The following is a 19,792-nucleotide window of genomic DNA, read 5'->3' on the forward strand; positions in this document are numbered from 1 at the left end:
TCCAAGGAGATTCTGAATAGAGCAGCAGCTGCCTCCTCCCTGGCCACAGGGACTGCACTTAGCTGATTTGCTCTCTGAGTCCCTGTGAACCTGAACCCTCCCCCCCACACATGCTCTCGCCCCTTAAGTTTGTGGAGGGAAGCCCAAGACAGCCACCCCCATTTTGTGAGCCTCAGCATCTTTCCTGTGTCCTAATACAGCCCAGTGTTCAAGGATTACAAAAAGACTTAGGTAAGGAGCCCCCAGACTTTTCTGGGTAAATAGTATTATTTGTTCAAAAATGTTTATTTCATCTACCTGTGCCTGTTTTACTGTGGACTCTCTGACGGTCATTACAACATTGGCGGTAAAAGCCGCTTACCGCAGTGCAGAAGACCACCAACACACCGCCGCGGCCACGGAATTCCGCCACAGCTATTATGACCCACATCTCGGAATCCAAAAAAACTCAGACACCCACACAAGTCCGCCACACCAAAGGTCAGTGATAAACTGGAGAAAAAAAACCTCCACCGTCACGCCAACAGAAATACTCCCACACTATCATGACACACGAATCCACGTGGCGGTCTTTCAACCGCGGTATTCCATTGGCGGTACACACCAACGCGCTCAAAATACACACACATTTACAAAACACTACCACATTGGACAATTCCAAATACACACACCTGCCCTGGCCCCTTAAGTTTGTGGAGGGAAGCCCAAGACAGCGACCTCCATTTTGTGAGCCTCAGCATCTTCCCTGTGTCCTAATACAGCACAGTGTTCAAGGATTGCAAAAAGACCTGGGAAAGAAGCCCCCAGACTTTTCTGGGTAAATAGTATTATAAAAGTGTTTATTTCAGCTACCTGTGCCTGTTTTACTGTGGACTCTCTGTGTTTCAGGCAGCCTGGCCTTCATAAAGTAGTGATTTGTTTAAATTAATTTTTGGAGTGACTGTGTGTATTACCTTTCTATTTTGTGGCATATGACTTCATAACCATCCCCCCCCCTTTTTCTAAGTAAAAAAGCTACAGACATCTTACAGAGTGTGTTCTTAGAAAACTGTTTTAATCTGTTTCTGTGATTTAAATTGTGTTTAGAAACTGTCTGGTCCCCTGTTTTTTGCCTTAAAATAATTCACATTTCTGATCGCCCGACCAGCAGTATTCCAGTGTTTGTTTTGAAACAATCTCTCCCTAACCTGGAAAGTAGACTCTGCTAACATGGAAGTGTGGATTCAGCCTGTCTGTATCCAAGGAGATTCTGAATAGAGCAGCAGCTGCCTCCTCCCTGGCCACAGGGACTGGACTTAGCTGATTGGCTCTCTGACTCCCTGTGAACCTGAGCCCTCCCCCCCACACATGCTCTGGACCCTTAAGTTTGTGGAGGGAAGCCGAAGACAGCCTCCTCCATTTTGTGAGCCTCAGCATCTTCCCTGTGTCTTAATACAGCCAATGTTCAAGGATTGCAAAAAACCTAGGTAAGGAGCCCCCAGAATTTTCTAGGTAAATAGTATTATTTCTTCAAAAGTGTTTATTTCAGCTACCTGTGCCTGTTCCACTGTGGAATCTCTGTGTTTCAGGCAGCCTGGCCTTTATAAAGTGGTGATTTTTTAAAACTAGTTTTTGCCATGACTGTGTGTATTACCTTGCTATTTTGTGGCACATGACTTAACCCCCCCCCCCCTTTTTCTAAGTTATAAGGCTACATACATCTTGCAGAGTGTGTTCTTAGGAGACTGCTTTCATCTGTTTCTGTGATTTAAATTGTTTTTAGAAACTGTCAGCTCCCCCTGTTTTTGACTTAAAAAAGCCACATTTCTGTGTGCGCGACCAGCAGTATTCCATTGTTTGTTTTTAAACAATCGCTCCCTTACCTGGAAAATAGACTCTGCTAGCTTGGAAGTGATGATTCAGCCAGTCTGCATCCAATGAGATTCTCAATAGAGCAGCAGCTGCTTCCTCCCTGGCCACAGGGACTGGACTTAGCTGATTGGATCTCTGAGTCCCTATGAACCTGAGCCCTCCCCCCCACACCTGCTCTGGCCCTTAAGTTTGTGGAGGGAAGCCCAAGACAGCCACCTCCATTTTGTGAGCATCAGCATCTTCCCTGTGTCCTAATACAGCGCAGTGATCAAGGATTGGTAAAAGACCTAGGTAAGGAGCCCCCGGACTTTTCTGGGTAAACAGTATTATTTGTTCAAAAGTGTTTATTTCAGTTACCTGTGCCTGTTTTACTGTGGACTCTCTGTGTTTCAGGCGGCCTGGCCTTTTTAAAGAGGTGATTTTTTTAAATTAGTTTTTGCCGTGACTGTGTGTATTACCTTGCTAGTTTGTGGCACATGACTTCATACACCCCCCCCCCTCTTTTTCTAAGTAAAAAGGCTACATACATCTTGCAGAGTGTGTTTTTAGGAGACTTTTTAATCTGTTTCTGTGATTTAAATTGTGTTTATAAACTATCTGCTCCCCTGTTTTTCCTTAAAAAAGCCACATTTCTGAGCATGCGACCAGCAGTATTCCAGTGTTTGTTTTGAAACAATCTCTCCCTTACCTGGAAAGTAGACTCTGCTAGCTTGGAAGTCTGGATTCAGCCTGTCTGCATCCAAAGAGATTCTAAAAATAGCAGCAGCTGCCTCCTCCCTGGCCACAGGGATTCGACTTAGCTGATTGGCTCTCCGAGTCCCTGTGAACCTGAGCCCTCACCCCCACATCTGCCCTGGCCCCTTAAGTTTGTGGAGGGAAGCCCAAGACAGCGACCTCCATTTTGTGAGCCTCAGCATCTTCCCTGTGTCCTAATACAGCACAGTGTTCAAGGATTGCAAAAAAACCTGGGAAAGGAGCCCCCAGACTTTTCTGGGTAAATAGTATTATAAAAGTGTTTATTTCAGCTACCTGTGCCTGTTTTACTGTGGACTCTCTATGTTTCAGGCAGCCTGGCCTTCATAAAGTAGTGATTTGTTTAAATTAATTTTTGGAGTGACTGTGTGTATTACATTTCTATTTTGTGGCATATGACTTCATAACCCCCCCCCCTTTTTCTAAGTAAAAAAGCTACAGACATCTTACAGAGTGTGTTCTTAGAAAACTGTTTTAATCTGTTTCTGTGATTTAAATTGTGTTTAGAAACTGTCTGGTCCCCTGTTTTTTGTCTTAAAATAATTCACATTTCTGATCGCCCGACCAGCAGTATTCCAGTGTTTGTTTTGAAGCAATCTCTCCCTAACCTGGAAAGTAGACTCTGCTAACATGGAAGTGTGGATTCAGCCTGTCTGTATCTGTATCCAAGGAGATTCTGAATAGAGCAGCAGCTGCCTCCTCCCTGGCCACAGGGACTGGACTTAGCTGATTGGCTCTCTGACTCCCTGTGAACCTGAGCCCTCCCCCCCACACATGCTCTGACCCCTTAAGTTTGTGGAGGGAAGCCGAAGACAGCCTCCTCCATTTTGTGAGCCTCAGCATCTTCCCTGTGTCTTAATACAGCCAATGTTCAAGGATTGCAAAAAACCTAGGTAAGGAGCCCCCAGAATTTTCTAGGTAAATAGTATTATTTGTTCAAAAGTGTTTATTTCAGCTACCTGTGCCTGTTCCACAGTGGAATCTCTGTGTTTCAGGCAGCCTGACCTTTATAAAGTGGTGATTTTTTAAAACTAGTTTTTGCCATGACTGTGTGTATTACCTTGCTATTTTGTGGCACTTGACTTAATCCCCCACCCTTTTTCTAAGTAAAAAGGCTACAGACATCTTGCAGAGTGTGTTCTTAGGAGACTGCTTTCATCTGTTTCTGTGATTTAAATTGTGTTTAGAAACTGTCAGCTCCCCCTGTTTTTGACTTTAAAAAGTCACATTTCTGTGTGCGCGACCAGCAGTATTCCATTGTTTGTTTTTAAACAATCGCTCCCTTACCTGGAAAATAGACTCTGCTAGCTTGGAAGTGATGATTCAGCCAGTCTGCATCCAATGAGATTCTCAATAGAGCAGCAGCTGCTTCCTCCCTGGCCACAGGGACTGGACTTAGCTGATTGGATCTCTGAGTCCCTATGAACCTGAGCCCTCCCCCCCACACCTGCTCTGGCCCTTAAGTTTGTGGAGGGAAGCCCAAGACAGCCACCTCCATTTTGTGAGCATCAGCATCTTCCCTGTGTCCTAATACAGCGCAGTGATCAAGGATTGGTAAAAGACCTAGGTAAGGAGCCCCCGGACTTTTCTGGGTAAACAGTATTATTTGTTCAAAAGTGTTTATTTCAGTTACCTGTGCCTGTTTTACTGTGGACTCTCTGTGTTTCAGGCGGCCTGGCCTTTTTAAAGAGGTGATTTTTTTAAATTAGTTTTTGCCGTGACTGTGTGTATTACCTTGCTAGTTTGTGGCACATGACTTCATACACCCCCCCCCCCTCTTTTTCTAAGTAAAAAGGCTACATACATCTTGCAGAGTGTGTTTTTAGGAGACTTTTTAATCTGTTTCTGTGATTTAAATTGTGTTTATAAACTATCTGCTCCCCTGTTTTTCCTTAAAAAAGCCACATTTCTGAGCATGCGACCAGCAGTATTCCAGTGTTTGTTTTGAAACAATCTCTCCCTTACCTGGAAAGTAGACTCTGCTAGCTTGGAAGTCTGGATTCAGCCTGTCTGCATCCAAAGAGATTCTAAAAATAGCAGCAGCTGCCTCCTCCCTGGCCACAGGGATTCGACTTAGCTGATTGGCTCTCCGAGTCCCTGTGAACCTGAGCCCTCACCCCCACATCTGCCCTGGCCCCTTAAGTTTGTGGAGGGAAGCCCAAGACAGCGACCTCCATTTTGTGAGCCTCAGCATCTTCCCTGTGTCCTAATACAGCACAGTGTTCAAGGATTGCAAAAAAACCTGGGAAAGGAGCCCCCAGACTTTTCTGGGTAAATAGTATTATAAAAGTGTTTATTTCAGCTACCTGTGCCTGTTTTACTGTGGACTCTCTATGTTTCAGGCAGCCTGGCCTTCATAAAGTAGTGATTTGTTTAAATTAATTTTTGGAGTGACTGTGTGTATTACATTTCTATTTTGTGGCATATGACTTCATAACCCCCCCCCCCCCCTTTTTCTAAGTAAAAAAGCTACAGACATCTTACAGAGTGTGTTCTTAGAAAACTGTTTTAATCTGTTTCTGTGATTTAAATTGTGTTTAGAAACTGTCTGGTCCCCTGTTTTTTGTCTTAAAATAATTCACATTTCTGATCGCCCGACCAGCAGTATTCCAGTGTTTGTTTTGAAGCAATCTCTCCCTAACCTGGAAAGTAGACTCTGCTAACATGGAAGTGTGGATTCAGCCTGTCTGTATCTGTATCCAAGGAGATTCTGAATAGAGCAGCAGCTGCCTCCTCCCTGGCCACAGGGACTGGACTTAGCTGATTGGCTCTCTGACTCCCTGTGAACCTGAGCCCTCCCCCCCACACATGCTCTGACCCCTTAAGTTTGTGGTGGGAAGCCGAAGACAGCCTCCTCCATTTTGTGAGCCTCAGCATCTTCCCTGTGTCTTAATACAGCCAATGTTCAAGGATTGCAAAAAACCTAGGTAAGGAGCCCCCAGAATTTTCTAGGTAAATAGTATTATTTGTTCAAAAGTGTTTATTTCAGCTACCTGTGCCTGTTCCACAGTGGAATCTCTGTGTTTCAGGCAGCCTGACCTTTATAAAGTGGTGATTTTTTAAAACTAGTTTTTGCCATGACTGTGTGTATTACCTTGCTATTTTGTGGCACTTGACTTAATCCCCCACCCTTTTTCTAAGTAAAAAGGCTACAGACATCTTGCAGAGTGTGTTCTTAGGAGACTGCTTTCATCTGTTTCTGTGATTTAAATTGTGTTTAGAAACTGTCAGCTCCCCCTGTTTTTGACTTTAAAAAGTCACATTTCTGTGTGCGCGACCAGCAGTATTCCATTGTTTGTTTTTAAACAATCGCTCCCTTACCTGGAAAATAGACTCTGCTAGCTTGGAAGTGATGATTCAGCCAGTCTGCATCCAATGAGATTCTCAATAGAGCATCAGCTGCTTCCTCCCTGGCCAAAGGGACTGGACTTAGCTGATTGGATCTCTGAGTCCCTATGAACCTGAGCCCCCCCCCCACACCTGCTCTGGCCCTTAAGTTTGTGGAGGGAAGCCCAAGACAGCCACCTCCATTTTGTGAGCATCAGCATCTTCCCTGTGTCCTAACACAGTGCAGTGATCAAGGATTGGAAAAAGACCTAGGTAAGGAGCCCCCGGACTTTTCTGGGTAAATAGTATTATTTGTTCAAAAGTGTTTATTTCAGTTACCTGTGCCTGTTTTACTGTGGACTCTCTGTGTTTCAGACGGCCTGGCCTTTTTAAAGAGGTGATTTTTTTAAATTAGTTTTTGCCGTGACTGTGTGTATTACCTTGCTAGTTTGTGGCACATGACTTCATACACCCCCCCCTCTTTTTCTAAGTAAAAAGGCTACATACATCTTGCAGAGTGTGTTTTTAGGAGACTTTTTAATCTGTTTCTGTGATTTAAATTGTGTTTATAAACTATCTGCTCCCCTGTTTTTCCTTAAAAAAGCCACATTTCTGAGCATGCGACCAGCAGTATTCCAGTGTTTGTTTTGAAACAATCTCTCCCTTACCTGAAAAGTAGACTCTGCTAGCTTGGAAGTCTGGATTCAGCCTGTCTGCATCCAAAGAGATTCTAAAAATAGCAGCAGCTGCCTCCTCCCTGGCCACAGGGATTCGACTTAGCTGATTGGCTCTCCGAGTCCCTGTGAACCTGAGCCCTAACCCCCACATCTGCCCTGGCCCCTTAAGTTTGTGGAGGGAAGCCCAAGACAGCCACCTCCATTTTGTGAGCCTCAGCATCTTCCCTGTGTCATAATACAGCACAGTGTTCAAGGATTGCAAAAAGACCTGGGAAAGGAGCCCCCAGACTTTTCTGGGTAAATAGTATTATAAAAGTGTTTATTTCAGCTACCTGTGCCTGTTTTACTGTGGACTCTCTGTGTTTCAGGCAGCCTGGCCTTCATAAAGTAGTGATTTGTTTAAATTAATTTTTGGAGTGACTGTGTGTATTACCTTTCTATTTTGTGGCATATGACTTCATAACCCCCCCCCCCCTTTTCTAAGTAAAAAAGCTACAGGCATCTTACAGAGTGTGTTCTTAGAAAACTGTTTTAATCTGTTTCTGTGATTCAAATTGTGTTTAGAAACTGTCTGGTCCCCTGTTTTTTGCCTTAAAATAATTCACTTTTCTGATCGCCCGACCAGCAGTATTCCAGTGTTTGTTTTGAAACAATCTCTCCCTAACCTGGAAAGTAGACTCTGCTAACATGGAAGTGTGGATTCAGCCTGTCTGTATCCAAGGAGATTCTGAATAGAGCAGCAGCTGCCTCCTCCCTGGCCACAGGGACTGGACTTAGCTGATTGGCTCTCTGACTCCCTGTGAACCTGAGCCCTCCCCCCCACACATACTCTGGCCCCTTAAGTTTGTGGAGGGAAGCCGAAGACAGCCTCCTCCATTTTGTGAGCCTCAGCATCTTCCCTGTGTCTTAATACAGCCAATGTTCAAGGATTGCAAAAAACCTAGGTAAGGAGCCCCCAGAATTTTCTAGGTAAATAGTATTATTTGTTCAAAAGTGTTTATTTCAGCTACCTGTGCCTGTTTCACTGTGGAATTTCTGTGTTTCATGCAGCCTGGCCTTTATAAAGTGGTGATTTTTTAAAACTAGTTTTTGCCATGACTGTGTGTATTACCTTGCTATTTTGTGGCACATGACTTAATCCCCCCCCCCCCTTTTTCTAAGTAAAAAGGCTACAGACATCTTGCAGAGTGTGTTCTTAGGAGACTGCTTTCATCTGTTTCTGTGATTTAAATTGTGTTTAGAAACTGTCAGCTCCCCCTGTTTTTGACTTAAAAAAGCCACATTTCTGTGTGCGCGACCAGAAGTATTCCATTGTTTGTTTTTAAACAATCGCTCCCTTACCTGGAAAATAGACTCTGCTAGCTTGGAAATGATGATTCAGCCTGTCTGCATCCAATGAGATTCTCAATAGAGCAGCAGCTGCTTCCTCCCTGGCCACAGGGACTGGACTTAGCTGATTGGATCTCTGAGTCCCTATGAACCTGAGCCCTCCCCCCCACACCTGCTCTGGCCCCTTAAGTTTGTGGAGGGAAGCCCAAGACAGCCACCTCCATTTTGTGAGCCTCAGCATCTTCACTGTGTACTAATACAGCCCAGTATTCAAGGATTGCAAAAAGCCCTAGGAAAGGAGCCCCCGGACGTTTCTGAGTAAATAGTATTATTTGTTCAAAAGTGTTTATTTCAGCTACCTGTGCCTGTTTTACTGTGGACTTTCTATGTTTCAGGCAGCCTGGCCTTTATAAAGTGGTGATTTTTTAAAATTAGTTTTTGCCGTGACTGTGTGTATTACCTTGCTAGTTTGTGGCACATGACTTCATAACCCCCCCTCTTTTTCTAAGTAAAAAGTCAACCTACATCTTGCAGAGTGTGTTTTTAGGAGGCCGTTTTAATCTGTTTCTGTGATTTAAATTGTGTTTAGAAACTGTCTGCTCCCCCTGTTTTTTGCATTAAAAAAGTCACATTTCTGAGCGCGCGACCAGCAGTATTCCAGTGTTTGTTTTTAAACAATCTCTCCCTTACCTGGAAAGTAGACTCTGCTAGCATGGAAGTGTGGATTCAGCCTGTCTGTATCCAAGGAGATTCTGAATAGAGCAGCAGCTGCCTCCTCCCTGGCCACAGGGACTGGACTTAGCTGATTGGCTCACTGAGTCCCTGTGAACCTGAGACCTCCCCCCCACACATGCTCCGGCCTCTTAAGTTTGTGGAGGGAAGCCCAAGACAGCCACGTCCATTTTTTGAGCCTCAGCATCTTCCCTGTGTCCTAATACAGCACAGTGTTCAAGGATTGCAAAAAGGCCTAGGGAAGGAGCCCCTAGACTTTTCTGGGTAAATAGTATAATTTGTTCAAAAGTGTACATTTCCTGTGCCTGTTTCACTGTGGACTCCCTGTGTTTCAGGCAGCCTGGCCTTTATAAAGTTGTGATTTTTTTAAATTAGTTTTTGCCATGACTGTGTGTATTACCTTGCTATTTTGTGGCACATGACTTCATAAACCGCCCCCCCTCCTTTTCTAAGTAAAAAGGCTACATACATCTTGCAGAGTGTGTTTTTAGGAGACTGTTTTAATCTGTTTCTGTGATTTAAATTGTTTTTAGAAATTGTCTGCTCCCCCTGTTTTTTGCCTTAAAAAAAGCCACATTTCTGAGCGCGCGACCAGCAGTATTCCAGTGTTTGTTTTTAAACAATCTCTCCCTTACCTGGAAAGTAGACTCTGCTAGCTTGGAAGTGTGGATTCAGCCTGTCTGTATCCAAGGAGATTCTGAATAGAGCAGCAGCTGCCTCCTCCCTGGCCACAGGGGGTCAACTTAGCTGATTCGCTCTCTGGGTCCCTGGGAACCTGAGCCCCCCCCCACACCTGCTCTGGCCCCTTAAGTTTGTGGAGGGAAGCCCAAACCTGCCACTTCCATTTTGTGAGTCTCAGCATCTTCCCTGTGTCCTAATACAGCCCAGTGTTCAAGGATTTGCAAAAAGACCTAGGTAAAGAGCCCCCAGTCTTTTCTGGGTAAATAGTATAATTTGTTCAAAAGTGTTTATTACAGCTACAGGTGCCTGTTTTACTGTGGACTCTCTGTGTTTCAGGCATCCTGACCTTTATAAAGTGGTGATTTTTTCAAATTAATTTTTGCAGTGACTGTGTGTATTACCGTGCTATTTTGTGGCACATGACTTCATAACCCCCCCTCTTTTTCTAAGTAAAAAAGCTACAGACATCTTGCAAAGTGTGTTTTTAGGAGACTGTTTTAACCAGTTTCTGTGATTTAAATTGTGTTTAGAAACTGTCTGCTCCCTCTATTTTTTGCCTTAAAAAAGCCACATTTCTGAGCGTGCGACAAGCAGTATTCCAGTGCTTGTTTTTAAACAATCTCTCCCTTACCTGGAAAGTAGACTCTGCTAGCTTGGAAGTGTGGATTCAGCCTGTCTGTATCCAAGGAGATTCTGAATAGAGCAGCAGCTACCTCCTCCCTGGCCACAGGAAATGGACTTAGCTGATTGGCTCTCTGAGTCCCTATAAACCTGAGCCCTCACCCCCCCACACCTGCTCTGGCCCCTTAAGTTTGTGGAGGGAAGCCCAAGACAGCCACCTCCATTTTGTGAGCCTCAGCATCTTCCCTGTGTCCTAATACAGTCCAGTGTTCAAGGATTGCAAAAAGACCTAGGTAAGGAGCCCCCAGACTTTTCTGGGTAAAAAGTATTATTTGTTCAAAAGTGTTTATTGCATCTACCTGTGCCTGTTTTACTGTGGACTCTCTGTGTTTCAGGCAGTCTAGCCTTTTTAAAATGGTGATTTCTTCAAATTCATTTTTGCCGTAACTGTGTGTATTACCTTGCTAGTTTGTGGTACATGACTTCATAACCCCCCTCTTTTTCTAAGTAAAAAGGCTACATACATCTCGCAGAGTGTCTTCTTTGGAGACTGGTTTAATCTGTTTCTCTGATTTAAATTGTGTTTAGAAACTGTCTGCTCCCCTTGTTTTTTGCCTTAAAAAAGCCACATTACTGAGCACGCGACAAGCAGTGTTCCAGTGTTTGTTTTGAAACAATCTCTCCCTTACCTGGAAAGTAGATTCCGCTAGCTTGGAAGTGTGGATTCAGCCTGTCTGTATCCAAGGAGATTCTGAATAGAGCAGCAGCTGCCTCTTCCCTGGCCACAGGGACTGGACTTAGTTGATTGGCTTTGTGAGTCCCTGTGAACCTGAGCCCTCCCCGCCACACCTGCTCTGGCCCCTTAAGTTTGTGGAGGGAAGCCCAAGACAGCCACGTCGATTTTGTGAGCCCCAGCATCTTCCCTGTTTCCTAATACAGCCCAGTGTTCAAGGATTGGAAAAAGACCTAGGTAAGAAGCCCTCAGACTTTTCTGGGTAAATAGTATCATTTGTTCAAAAGTGTTTATTTCAGCTACCTGTGCCTGTTTTACTGTGGACTATCTGTGTTTCAGGCGGCCTGGCCTTTTTAAAGTGGTGATTTTTTTTAATTAGTTTTTGCCGTGACTGTGTGTATTACCTTGCTAGTTTGTGGCACATGACTTCATAACCCCCCTCTTTTTCTAAGTAAAAAGGCTACATACATCTTGCAGAGTGTGTTTTTAGGAGACTGTTTTAATCAGTTTCTGTGATTTAAATTGTGTTTAGAAACTGTCTGCTCCCTCTATTTTTTGCCTTAAAAAAGCCACATTTCTGAGCGCGCGACAAGCAGTATTCCAGTGCTTGTTTTTAAACAATCTCTCCCTTACCTGGAAAGTAGACTCTGCTAGCTTGGAAGTGTGGATTCAGCCTGTCTGTATCCAAGGAGATTCTGAATAGAGCAGCAGCTGCCTCCTCCCTGGCCACAGGGACTGCACTTGGCTGATTGCCTCTCTGAATTCCTGTGAACCTGAGCCCTCCCCCCCACACATGCTCTCGCCCCTTAAGTTTGTGGAGGGAAGCCCAAGACAGCCACACCCATTTTGTGAGCCTCAGCATCTTTCCTGTGTCCTAATACAGCCTAGTGTTCAAGGATTGCAAAAAGACCTAGGTAAGGAGCCCCCAGACTTTTCTGGGTATTATTTGTTCAAAAGTGTTTATTTCGGCTGCCTGTGCCTATTTTACTGTGTACTCTCTCTGTTTCAGGCAGCCTGGCCTTTATAAAGTGGTGTTTTTTTTAAATTAGTTTTTGACGTGACTGTGTGTATTACCTTGCTAGTTTGTGGCATATAACTTCATAAAGCCCCCACCCCCCTTTTTCTAAGTGAAAAGGATACATGCATCTTGCAGAGTATGTTTTTAGGAGACTGTTTTAATCTGTTTCTGTGATTTAAATTGTGTTTAGAAACTGTCTGCTCCCCTTGTTTTTTGCCTTGAAAAAAGCCACATTTCTGAGCGCATGACCAGCAGTATTCCAGTGTTTGTTTTTAAAAAATCGCTCCCTTACCTGGAAAGTAGACTCTGCTAGCTTGGAAGTGTAGATTCAGCCTGTCTGTATCCAAGGAGATTCTGAATAGAGCAGCAGCTGCCTCCTCCCTGGCCACAGGGACTGGACTTAGCTGATTGGCTCTCTGAGTCCCTATAAACCTGAGCCCTCTCCCCCACACCTGCTCTGGCCCGTTACGTTTGTGTAGGGAAGCCCAAGACAGCCACCTCCATTTTGTGAGCCTCAGCATCTTCCCTGTGTCCTAATACAGCCCAGTGTTCAAGGATTGCAAAAAGACCTAGGTAAGGAGCCCCCAGACTTTTCTGGGAAAGTAATATTATTTGTTCAAAAGTGTTTATTTCAGCTACCTCTGCCTGTTTTTCCTGTGGGCTCTCTGTGTTTCAGGCACCCTGGCCATTTTAAAGTGGTGATTTTTTAAAATGTCTTTTTGCTGTGACTGTGTGTATTACCTTGCTAGTTTGTGGCACATGACTTCATAACCTCCCCTCTTTTTCTAAGTAAAAAGGCTACATACATCCTGCAGAGTGTTTTCTTAGGAGACTGTTTTAATCTGTTTCTGTGATTTAAATTATGTTTAGAAACTGTCTGCTCCCCTTGTTTTTTGCCTTGAAGAAAGCCACATGTCTGAGTGCACGACCAGCAGTTTTCCAGTGTTTGTTTTTAAAAAATCGCTCCCTTACCTGGAAAGTAGACTCTGCTAGCTTGGAAGTGTGGATTCAGCCTGTCTGCATCCAAGGAGATTCTGAATAGAGCAGCAGCTGCCTCCTCCCTGGCCACAGGGACTGCACTTAGCTGATTTGCTCTCTGAGTCCCTGTGAACCTGAACCCTCCCCCCCACACATGCTCTCGCCCCTTAAGTTTGTGGAGGGAAGCCCAAGACAGCCACCCCCATTTTGTGAGCCTCAGCATCTTTCCTGTGTCCTAATACAGCCCAGTGTTCAAGGATTACAAAAAGACTTAGGTAAGGAGCCCCCAGACTTTTCTGGGTAAATAGTATTATTTGTTCAAAAATGTTTATTTCATCTACCTGTGCCTGTTTTACTGTGGACTCTCTGACGGTCATTACAACATTGGCGGTAAAAGCCGCTTACCGCAGTGCAGAAGACCACCAACACACCGCCGCGGCCACGGAATTCCGCCACAGCTATTATGACCCACATCTCGGAATCCGACAAAACTCACACACCCACACAAGTCCGCCACACCAAAGGTCAGTGATAAACTGGAGAAAAAAAAACCTCCACCGTCACGCCAACAGAAATACGCCCACACTATCATGACACACGAATCCACGTGGCGGTCTTTCAACCGCGGTATTCCATTGGCGGTACACACCAACGCGCTCAAAATACACACACATTTACAAAACAATACCACATTGGACAATTCCAAATACACACACCTGATACACATACACACACCACTCCCACACACCCAATACAATATAAAACACACACCCACATCACCCACAAACCCCTACGATCACTATTACAGAGAGAAGGCCAGAGAGAGACACCACCATCAACAAACTAGCATCCACAGGCACATAACACCATCACCCATACAACTTACATGCACAAAACACCACACACCACTACATATCACCACACTTATCACCACAAACACCACCCCACACATCACCTACACCACCCCATGGCACGGCAAAGACACCCCAGGTTCTCGGAGGAGGAGCTCAGGGCCATGGTGGAGGAAATCGTCCGTGTAGAGCCACAGCTATTTGAAGCCCAGGTGCAGCACACCTTAATTGCAAGGAAGATGGAGCTATGGTGAAGAATAGTCGACAGGGTCAACGCAGTGGGACAGCACCCAAGAAATCGGGAGGACATCAGGAAGGGTTGGAACAACCTACGGGGGAAGGTGCGTTCCGTGGTTTCAAGACACCACCAGGCGGTTCAGCGGACTGGCGGCGGACCCCCACCTCCTCCCCCACAACTAACAACATGGGAGGAGCAGATCTTGGCGTTCTGCATCCTGAGGGCCTCGCAGGAGTCAGTGGAGGAATGGACTCTGGTAAGTCAAACCTTTAACTACCATATCCCCCACCCTACCTGCATGCTATCACATACCCCCATCCTCACCCCCACCCCCACCCCTATCACTCCAACTACTCACAAATGTACCAAGATCACAAACCACCCATCCCAACACCAAGCCCTGCATGCAACACCAACGCATGGACACCCATCACTAAAACATTCCCACTGCACATACCCATACACCCCCTAAACCATCATCACACAAGCCCCCACACCGGAATGCCAGCACTGGGGTATACGCTCACCCACCCATTGCACACCATGCCACAGACAGATGCAATAATCATGCCTTTCCACCCCTGCAGGACCACTACCCAACATCACCAGACAGGAGGGTCCAGACATCTCCACTCTACCCACAGAAGAGGCCAACAGTGATGATAGCACCTCTGTCCACCTGGATCTAAATGACAAGCCCAGATCATCGTGGGCCTCGGGACAGTCGGTTCCTCTCACACAGGCACAGGCCACCACAGACCTTCCCACCTCTGGAAACACCAGCACAGCACCCACCCAACGGGCCCATACTTCCGTCCCCAGGACACGTCAATCAGCTGTGTGTCCACCACTACAGGGAACCCTGGATAACCCACCACCCCAACAACAACAGGGACCTGGGGGCAGTGGCAGTGGGCACACGGTCCAGGGGACGGAGGCACAGGAACACAGGGGAACTGGGAGGGCTGCTGTGCGCCAGGGGGCGGACAGGCCAAGGGAACCCACTCTCCACGAGGCCCTCTCCTCCATCATGGGAGCATACCACCACTCCCAGTAGACGATGGCAACGGTACTGGCCAAGTTTCAGGAGACCCAGCGCATGCAGGAGGAACAGTATTTGGCCTTCAGGGAAGGAACTCAGAACCATCAGCTCCGCCCTGGGCACCATCGTAGGGGTGCTGAAGGAAGTACTCAACACCAGGAGGGACACTGTGGCACTACAAGGGGCCCCTGACACTAGCATGGACAATGAACTGCCCACCACCTCCGCCGGCGCCATTGGACAGGACGCCCCGCCACAGGAACACCACACCAGCACCCCACCCCCTGCAGACGGAGAACCACCCCACAAACAGTCCCTGAGATCCAGGAACAAGACAGAGCACGATGCCAAGACCCCGCCAAGAAATGAGACCACCCTGATTGTCATCTCACTGTCCCACTTTGTCACCCTGTCCATATTGAAACTGCCCCAGCTCCACTTCCTATGCCCATATGGGCAATGCACCTGTGAGACTAATAGACTGGACTCTGCCATGGCAATCCTCCGTCATCGCCCTTCACCATTTAACTTCCCCCTCCAATATTTTGTATTTAAATAAACACACCTAAAGCACCAAAAGATCAGGAGTCTGTCTGTGATTTCGAAATAGTGTATTTGCAGTTATATTGACAAAATGTTCAGGAAATAGTAATGTTAACATACCTATGTCACACAGCTCTTGTCCCTGAGGAATCTAAGCAGATGGCACACGTTGTGACCCACACCTGTGAAACCGTAAGCGAACGTGACAACTCAGTGACCATACACTGGGTGAAAACAACAGTCAGGATAGAGGTGGAAGTGTTAAAGTACATGTAGTAGGCAGGAATGTATTCTCACCTGTCTTTCACTGGAAATATTGCTGGATGACCAGCCATGTTCTGCATGTCTTCTTCCTCTGCTTCCTCCTCATCACTGTCCACAGGCTCCACAGCTGCAACAACACCACCATCTGGACCATCCTCCTGCAGAAAAGGCACCTGTTATGAAGCATACAGCAGGCCACGATGATCTGGCACACCTTCTTTGGTGAGTAGAATAGGGATCCACCTGTCATATGGAGGCACCTGAACCTGGCCTTCAGGAGGCCGAAGGTCTGCTCGATCACCCTCCTAGTTCGCCCATGGGCATCATTGTAGCGTTCCTCTGCCCTTGTCCTGGGATTCCTCACCGGGGTCAGTAGCCATGACAGGTTGGGGTAACCAGAGTCACCTAATAGCCACACATGGTGCCTCTGGAGTTGACCCATCACATAAGGGATGCTGCTATTCCGCATGATGTAGGCGTCATCCACTGAGCCAGGGAACATGGCATTCACATGGGAGATGTACGGGTCTGCCAAACATACCATCTGTACATTCATGGAATGATAACTCTTCCGGTTCCTGTACACCTGTTCACTCCTGCGGGTGGTGTGGGGGGGGACCAAAGCCACTTGGATCCCATCAACACATGATGTTGGGGATATGTCCAAGGGCAGAGAAGTCACCTTTCACTGTAGGCAAATCCTCCAACTGAGGGAAAACGATGTAGCTCCGCATGTGTTTCAGCAGGGCAGACAACACTCTGGACAATACGTTTGAAAACATAGGCTGGGACATCCCTGATGCCATGGCCACAGTTGTTTGAAAAGACCCACTAGTAAGGAAACGGAGCACTGATAGCACGTGCACTCGAGGGGGGATTCCTGTGGGATGGCGGATTGCTGACATCAGGTCAGGCTCCAACTGTGTACACAGTTCATGGATTGTGGCACGGTCAAACCTGTAGGTGATTATCAAATTTCTTTCCTCCATTGTCGGCAGGTCCACCAGCGGTCGGTACACCGGAGGATTCTGCCATCTCCTCACATGTCCCAGCGGACGGTGCCTATGAAGGACAACAGCAAGCACAGAGTCAAACAACTCAGAGGTATGTACCCACAGTATACACAGAACACCATTCAATCACAAAATGTGGCCTGTATGTGTGTTGAGAGTAGGCCTAGGTATGTGTGAAGCAGTTGGTAATGAGGCCATGTGAGCCCCTGAAATTGCGGCTGCCTGACCCCTAAAGTGGGACAATGGGATGTGAGGTAACTGCGCGGTGGCCTACCTGCAGTTGGATGGGCGCTTGAGGGCATCACAGCAGACACAAGGGGGTGAGTACACTCTCATTCAGTTGACTCTGCACGCAGTGGAGTCGTTTGGGTGGGGGAGGAGGGCTGTGGGTTTCCCTAGGCCAGGGCGAGTTCTGTAGGCTAGGCCCCTTCTTAAGGCATGGCCCTGTGACCCCCAACCCCACCTCTGTAGAGTGCCAAGTACAGCTATTCATGCACCTGTGTCATCTATGTGTGCATATGTCGTCCATAGCCTTGTAGGCCATTTCCCAGGAATTGCACTGTAGAGCCCAACAGCGGGACGTAGTGCAGGGGGCTTCTGTGTCTGTCTTGTCCGCCAACGGTAGCGGTAAGCCATGCACTCAACATGTCTTTCTTCTGTCACCCCCCCTTTTTTGCGGTCTCCCTGTTCTTCTGTGCATTAGCATTATCAGGCGGAGGAGCAGAGGCCCTGGAGCATGAGGGAGCTCCATCCCACATGGCCACGGAGGGCCACATTACGGACTCTGAATACACCTGTGGGACGGAGGGCGAGGGGAGCACCACAGCGGTGACAGGAGCTGAAGCCAGCGACACAGACTCGTCCTCCGATGGAAGCTCCCTTGTGGTGGCGGCAACATCTGTGCCCCCCACTTCTACAGGTACAGCCGCCACACACCCTACCAGCGCCGCCCTCCCAGCAGCCCCTCAGCCTTCGCCCCGTGCCTGCTCACCCAGAAGGGTGGGCATCACCTTCACCCCAGGCACCTCAGCCCCTGCCCCTGTCACCTCTGGTGCCCTCAGTGATGAGGCCATTGACCTTCTCAGGTCCCTCACTGTTGGGCAGTCTACCATTTTGAATGCCATCCAGGGTGTAGAAAGGGAGTTGCAACAAACCAATGCATTCTTGGAGGGCACTCATTCTGGTCAGGCTGCCCTTCACCGAACCTTTCAAACTCTGGCCTCAGCACTGATGGCAGCCATTGTCCCTGTGTCTAGCCTCCCCCCTCCAACTTCCTCCACCCAGACCCAATCCCCTGTACCTCTGCCTTTCCCAAGCACACCATCAGACCAGCCTGCACACACCTCAACACACAAGGGAAGCTCAGGCAAACATAAGCACCACACATCCCACAGGCACTCACGCAAGCATCACACACATACAGACACACCAACATCCACTGCCTCCACTGTGTCCCCCTACTCGTCGTCTCCCTCCTCCCTCCCAGTCTCGTCTACACTCACACCTGCATGCACTACCTCTACAGCCACTACGTCCCGCACCAGCACACCCACCAGCACACCCCGCTCACGTGCAGTCACCACCCCCACTACCATTCACACGTCCCCTGTGTCCTCTCTGAGTCTGTCTGTGACGCCCCCTCCGAAGATACACAAACGCAGGCACACACCCACCCAACATACATCCACCTCACAACAGCCTCCAGCGCATGCACCTGCACCCAAAACCACAAAACTTACACCTCCTACAACCACCACCTCTTCCTCCACTCCCAAACCCCCTCCAGCTACCCGTCCCAGTGTATCCAAACAACTTTTCCTGTCCACCATTAACCTATTTCCCACCACCCCCGTCCGACTCATAGGTCCCAAACTAGCACCTCAGCCACAAAATCTACAGGGCCAGTGGTGCCTGTTGTCACAGGTATGTGGAGTGCACCGGCCATCAGGACAGCCAGTGTGGTACAGAGCCACAGCACAGCCAGTCCCCCCCTGTGAAGCACCAGAAGTTGGCCAGTGCCCGGCGGGAGAGGGGGAAGACTCCAGCCACCCAAGCCGCACCCACGGGTCCCGGGGGGAGTGTGGCCTCAGCTGTGACTCCTCCCAAGGAGGGGAAGGGCCAGAAGAAAGCCGGAAAGTCTGGGAGGAGCAGCACGGCAGAGAAGACCGCCATTATCCCTGCTGCCCAGGAGGCCACCGCCAGCCCCATCGTCGCTGCCCAGGAGGCCCCCGCCAGTCCCATCGTCGCTGCCCAGGAGGCCACCGCCAGCCCCATCGTCGCTGGCCAGGAGGCTACCACCAGCCCCATTGTTGCTGCCCAGGAGGCCCCCACCAGCCCCATCGTTGCTGCCCAGGAGGGCCCCGCCAGCCACAGCCCAGCTGCCCAATGAAAGACCGCCAGCCCCAACCCAGCTGGGCAATGAAGGACCGCCAAGTCAAGCACCGCTGAACAGGGCAAGCACCGCTGAACAGGGCAAGGACCGCCAACTCAAGCACCGCCGAACAGGGCAAGCACCGCTGAATAGGGCAAGGACCGCCAACTCAAGCATCGCTGAACAGGGCAAGCACAGCTGAACAGTCAAGCACCGCTGAACGGGGCAAGCACCACTGAACAGGGCAAGGACCGCCAACTCAAGCACCGTTGAACAGGGCAAGCACCGCTGAACAGGGCAAGGACCGCCAACTCAAGCACCGCTGAACAGGGCAAGGACCGCCAACTCAAGCACCGCTGAACAGGGGCAAGCACCGCTGAACAGGGCAAGGACCGCCAACTCAAGCACCGCTGAACAGGGCAAGCACCGCTGAACAGGGCAAGGGCCGCCAACTCAAGCATGCTAGCCCATGAGCGGCAGGGGCACTGACACAACAGGGACCATCACGGGGTGAGTGATGCACTCTGGGCACCAGTCCCCCTCCAGAACCAGTGGAGTATCACATCACTCCGTCTGTCCTTGGCAGGATGAAGCACTCTGGGCACAAAGCCACCTCCAGAACCAGTGGAGTATCACATCCACTCCGTCTGTCCTTGGCAGGATGAAGCACTCTGGGCACAAAGCCCCCTCCAGAACCAGTGGAGTATCACATCCACTCCGTCTGTCCTTGGCAGGATGAGGCACTCTGGGCACAAAGCCCCCTCCAGAAC

The sequence above is a fragment of the Pleurodeles waltl genome, chromosome 2_1 (genome assembly GCF_031143425.1).
Source record: "Pleurodeles waltl isolate 20211129_DDA chromosome 2_1, aPleWal1.hap1.20221129, whole genome shotgun sequence".
NCBI lineage: Eukaryota > Metazoa > Chordata > Amphibia > Caudata > Salamandridae > Pleurodeles > Pleurodeles waltl.